The sequence below is a fragment of the Strix aluco genome, chromosome 13 (assembly GCF_031877795.1).
Source record: "Strix aluco isolate bStrAlu1 chromosome 13, bStrAlu1.hap1, whole genome shotgun sequence".
Taxonomy (NCBI): Eukaryota; Metazoa; Chordata; class Aves; order Strigiformes; family Strigidae; genus Strix; species Strix aluco.
Genome location: NC_133943.1, coordinates 1,785,587 through 1,791,978, shown reverse-complemented (window position 1 = coordinate 1,791,978; position 6,392 = coordinate 1,785,587).

Genomic DNA, 6,392 nt, shown 5'->3' with positions numbered 1-6,392 from the left:
TACTAGACAAAAAAATCTAATTAAATCCAACTGAAAGTAGCTAGATTGAATCCAACAAAGTAGTTGGATTGGATTTTCTTAAAAATTTGTGTACTGCTTGCAGAAGGGGAGAGAAAAAGGGTTCTACAATTAAAGCTTATACAGTTCAAGGAAAAACTGAAGCTATGTTTTTATATGCTGCAGGTTTTTTGCTGGGGTTTTAAATTTTTTTTTCCTAAAGTGTTTTGTTCGTAAAACAGCCCAGAAGGCACACAGACTGAGACTTTCACCTATTTTGTGTGACTCTGAATCAACTCAAGCCTCTGCAATAAATTCCTTCCTACATCCAAATATATGCGATGGAGCCCGATACTACCATTTTACAACATCTTTATCTGGTGAGGTGAATTCCCGCTAGTTTCCAGCTGGTCTTAAAAAATAAGCCGATTTTATGCCACTATTTTTTTTCCCCCTCAAACTAAGCTGTCAACTGAATAATACCATGCTGGCAACAGCTCTCCAATTTGTTCTTCTGTATTGGCTCTCAAGGGAAAACTGAGGATTCCTTCCACATTTCCTACAAAAATAAGCTGCTCGCTTGTGGCTACGTTCAGTTTTTACGTGGTGGCAAGGAGCAGACTGTTCTCCAGTTGGACACAGATCCAGCCTTTGGTTTTTGCCTGGATTCATCACACTCTCCATCCGGGTGGTGCCAAAGCCACCACAGAGAGTTCAGAATTCAGCCCTGGTTTATGGAACAGCAGAAGCAGGAGAGGATGGGGATCATTTTCTTAGGAAAAATCTCAACGCCACATTTCCTGTGCGTGAGAAGAATATAGAAGCCCCATGTTTGAGGTTTTTCCTGCGAGCAACCATGCAGGCTCCTCTCCAAAATCCTGTACACAAACAGGCCATCCTTAAGCCTGACTTTTTCTTCCACCAGTACATAATGTGATCAGTAACTCCCAGAGTATGGAGAAGGGCTCCCAGGAAGTTACTCAGTAACTAAACAGTGTTTAGTCATTGCATTAAATACTGTTTTCACAAAGCAGTGCCTTGGTATCTGATCGAGTCAAGTGTTCTGCAACAGGAGGTGAGGGCACCATTTCCAATAGTCTGAGGAATGAGAAGAAAAAAATCTTGCATTGCGTGATGCCAGCTTGGAAGGAAAAAGACAAAGCTGAGCAACTCCTCCTGCCATATCACAAGCAAAGCTCTTGTTCAGGGCCAGAGCTGGCGACGCTGGTCGTGCCTTCCCTGCACAGGAGGTTTTTGGGCATTTCTTTTGTGTAAGTTTTGTGCAGGTGTGTCAGAGATGACTGATTTGCCAAAGCACTGCAGCCAAATCTCACCTTAGTCCTACATGAATTATAAAGGTTCAAACATACCACATGGGAACATACAGAAAAAGACAAAGTCATGGTTCTTCCACCCGACGCCTCAGAGGGTGAACGCGCTAAGTCCTGCCTCTCCTGGGCACAGCGGGGATAGCTGAACTCAGCAGCAAGGCTCTTAACTTTGGAGACTTTGGTTTAGCTCATGGATTTGCCACAGATCTTTGTAAAGTTTGGCCCTTATATTAGGAGGAGAGTTTTTTTAAAAACATTTGAATATATCAAAACTGAGATAGTGTCCAGACTTTTCCAGACACAGCACAGCACCTGACTGCTGTCTCCTGATCACTCTGGACAAGAACTGCACAGACATCGAAGTTCAAGGACCTTCAAATGAAGTGTCTCATATCTAAATTGGGGATAAAAAACACTCTTTTTGCCATACTGTTGTCAGAAAAAATCCATTAAAAAACTGTGAGACTCTCAGAAACAAATCCAACTTCCCTCCCAACCTGAGGGTGCTGAAAGCTTCTGCAGGGTGGAGAGCGTCAGCAACTCAGAGCAAATCACTTGCAACTTTGCAAAACAGTGCAAAGCCTCAGGAAAACAGCCCTGTCTGCACAGTACCATGTAACCTGGAGCTCTAAACCAGCAGAAGTTCCACTAGCAACATGCAGTAATACACAGCACTGTGCACACAGTAATAGCATTCACCAATTATAAAGTTACTTCAAAGTATAAATCACATGCCTCCAAATGCTCCTTCTAAATTATAAACCGGCTGCCTTGTAAAGAAGTCATTAAATATTATATATGGTCCGCAGCTCTAACGATTTGTATCTCACAATGGCAAATTGTTCCGAGGCCGGATTCAGCTCGTTACCATCAGGGCGGACGGTGCTGCCACACTCGCCGGCTGGAACCGCAAGCCTGCGAAACTCTGGGCAGAGCCAACGGGGAGCAGGGCTGCAGCACCTTTAGGGCCCCAACTGTCACAGTAAATCCATGTTTTACAAGTATTAGCAATTAAACTTCCCCACTGCCTTTGCAGGAAGCGCTGTAGATTTGGGGTGAATAACTGCCCGTTGCTGTATCTGCAGATTCAGTGATGGAAGAGCACAGCTGCTCAGGAGGGAGAGCAAGGAGAACACGCTCCTGCCCTGCCATAAATGCAGTAATACACTTAATGACTAATCACAATTGAATGAGATGTGATGGAGAGACCCCAAAAGAGAGAATTTACAGCTGCTCTTGGCAATTAAAAACACCATAATACGTTAGAATCAGAGAATACGATAGAAACAAGGCAGAAACCTTACTCTCGTGTCAGCCACAAGCACACCAGCCATTCATTCATCACCACCAGGAAATAACTAAGATATTCTCGGGACATCTACAAGTCATGAAAAAGCAGGCTTCGGGTTGTTATCTATAAACTTACACAGTAACAATAATAAACAGGGCCAAGAGGAAAAAACAATCAAAGGATTTTGTAAAAACAACAGAGCTGAGGTTCATTTTATCTGCCCTTGGGTTCCTAAATGTTTAGAGTGTGTTTACATTATGGTTTCAAACTCTGCTTCACAACCAGAAATATTGATATTCATGGTTCATTTGTTAGTTTTGAGACCTAAGACTTTCAGGGAATCCTTGTTTTTTTACAGCTAATGCTTTCAGAGATGCATAAAACCTCATAATAATTCATGGTAAAGACGCCACTAGCTGCCATCAGTATGCTCTTCATTTCTGAACACTACTACAGTCACTGCACAAAATTACTTGAAAATAGAAAAGCAGTAATTAGGATTACCGGCCAAAACTTGCCTCTTAATGCTGCTTTACAGATCTTCTAGATGCTCTAGGTAAAATGCAGAAAACATCGGCGACCAACACCACCAAGGGAGACACCTGCTCACCCTTCACCGGCACCTTTTAGTACGAGCTGTACAGTGCCAACATCACAGAAACAGTTACAGACTGTAGGGATATCAGAGAAACATAACATTAAAATAATTTCTCATGGCTGTGACAGCCTTCTTCCGTACAGCCCCAAACACACCAAATGGGTCACTGGTTTCTAAGGTGAGCCCCTCAGGGCAGCAGGATGAAGTAAAAACCAGAGCTATGTGGTGCCACCTTGGCCGTCTCACGCAGGAGAAGAGCCGTGGGCAGGGCTGAGGGGAGCCCCCCTCGACCCACAGCGCTGCTCCCTGCACATCCGCCTCCCCAGCCTTTTTTACTAGGTGTTGGAAAGTGAAATTCAAAGGGGGAAGCAACTCAAACAGCAAATACTACCCATAAAAACCCCCCATCGCCCAGTGGGCTATTACCTTGCAGTGTTATTTTCATTACTTGGCATCAGCTGGGATACAGATGGCTGCTCAGAGTTACTGGCTGAAAAACTAGGTCAACAGTGGCACAGATACAAAGTAAAAATAAAAATCCTGGGTTTTACCCACCAAACCATCCAAGTAACATCAGCCTAATAGCCAAATAATACCCCTGAGAGATCTCATCAATCCCAGACTTCACAGATGTGGCTGCCCTACCTAGTAACCAAACTAGCTAGCAGGGCAGAGGACCGAGGGCTATTAGAGACACATATTCATTATTTTTTCAGTAGAATCCAATAATTCCTACAGAAGTTAATCCTTCTGCATGACATTACAGCAAACATAATCAGTATTTTTTAGCATTTTCTATTATTTAGTTGTTTGGTAATACGTTATGGAAAAAAAGGTAACACAAAGCCACTACTATTGTTCTAGTCATACCAATGTACCGTGGATCAAAGACAGGTCCCAGTGTTCCTTCAGCCCCTGATTTGATACAAAACGTTCCACAGCCAAAGCAAACTACAGAAATTTCCTTTGCTCATGCTCCTTTTTAGGCTAATTTCCCAATTCACATCAGTATCAGCAGCTGCAGCGAGTAGGGTTTTCTGCTGCAGCGTGGAGCAGAAGCAAGCAGCTGTGTGCTGGAGAAAGCACAGTTGCCAAGAATTACCTTAAATTGGTATTGTTGCCAAACAGCCACATGAATCTTCACTGGGAGTTTTGACTAAGGTCACAGGTTTTGTCCCTGGAAAAATATATAATGGTAGATCTTGAGGTCAGAACAATCAAATCACATTTGAAAGCCTCATTGGAAAAATAAAATAATATTTAGCTGAACAAGGTTCCCAAGTGAAACCATGTTGTAAGCACATTTAAATGATATTCCACCAGTGTCTGAGCTCTTCGAACCCCTAGAAAATCTTTAGAGAATACCATACGCCGTATCACACAACACTGGGACATTTTAGGGTCTGAATAACTGAGGAGTGGTTTTAATTGTACTGTTTAATATAGTTTCTCAAACCAGCTGAACTTCATTTTGTGTGGCTCATAGATTACCAGCGATCCCTGGGCCTCAGAGAGGAATCTGCTCAAACGCAGCTGAGCCGAAGGGGACAGATTGCCTTCACCCCTTCTCTTCCCATTTCTCTCTTTCCTATCCCTGACACTGGACTTGCTGCAGCTCCAGTACTTGTTGGACTCTGCTGAGTTGATTCAGTTTGCTAATCTGGCAGAAGCTGTTCAGGCTTTTCATTTCATTTTCTGCTGGTTTATTGAGCTGGAAAAGTTCACAGAGGAATTGGGTGAATGGTGAGACGATGCCAGGGGAGGGGAGAGGAGAGGACACGCTGCCGGGCGGGACGGCCGCCTTTCAGCGGCTCCGAGCCATCCCAGCGGCTCACCCTGGCACACAGGAATTCACCCCAAATCACTGCATGCTCCCAGCGGTAGGGCTGTGCCGAGCTTCCTCCGATACAAAATGGGAGTCTGGGTGCAAAATACAAAAAGCATTAGGGCTTGTCCCTCCAATCTCTGATCACTCTCCGAGCTAATGGCAGAGGGTGGGCCCTTGGTGGTGCGGTACCCGAGATACCCATGTGTATCCAGCACACAGAGGGTCACCAGAAATCCACTTGGAATCTGATACTGATTCCACTCAAATCAACAGCAAAACTCTTTCTTGCTATTGCCTAAATGAAAGGGCATTAAAAAAAAAAGAATTAGGGCATTCTGTTTCAGCAATGTGTCACTTGTCAGAAGTGGTACACTCTCCTTTTTCACAGATAACTACAAAACTAGAATTTAAATGAGGCTTGTCATTACATTTCAAAAATCTATTAAGAAGTCACACTTGTATCTAAGTATTAAAGAGCAGTGCAGGACGCTAACAAACAACTCCCAAGGAAATCGTGATGTATTTGCTTATCTTTAAGTGTTGTAAAGCGTGAGAGAAGTAAGAAGAGAGGGACATTATGGTTCCCCCAGGACACGGGCCCGGCTGAAGAGCAGAAATGCCAGCTGCTGCCCACCTTTGTCATCAGGTATGTGCTCCTCTCTTTCTGCACTTAGAAAAATAAATAAATAACGAGGGCTTCTGGTGGTATGTCGATCCAGTTACACGGCAAAGGCGGCGGCAGGCTCTCTGCTTTCTCTCACAACACTCAAGTACAATGGTGGCTTTGTTACAGGGAGGCTAAATAAATAATGTCGCCATTAGATGTCATAAAGAAAAGGAGCATTACGCGATGGAGTTCAGATACAGAGCGGGGCAGCTCTGCCGTGCTCCCTGATAAACCATCGTGCAGCAAAGGGAGCTGCAGGCTCTGCCAGCGGCTTGGTCCAGCACTGGACGGTTTTTTTAAGGTAAAAATTACACAAGGTCAACAGAGATACAGAACATGAAGGTCTGGGCATTAAGTACAGTTCAGCTCAGAATAATGACCGATAACAGGTATTTCTTTCTCACAGGCTTTTGTTTACTGCAGTGAAGCGTATAAATGTATAAAACCAGCAGGACCTGAACTAATGTTTCCTGAACGTGGCTTTTGAAAAAAAATCAGTCTGTCTCACAATGCAACTTGAGCACACGTATTTTCACAATTAAAAGCAATATTATTCTAATAATCAAACACTAAATAGAGTTTCAGAGGTCTCCGAGCAAAGCCAGCTCATTAATCACATAGCTCCACATTTGGTAAGCATTCATTTGGCCAGCAGTGCGGAAATGCCAGTTAATCACTGA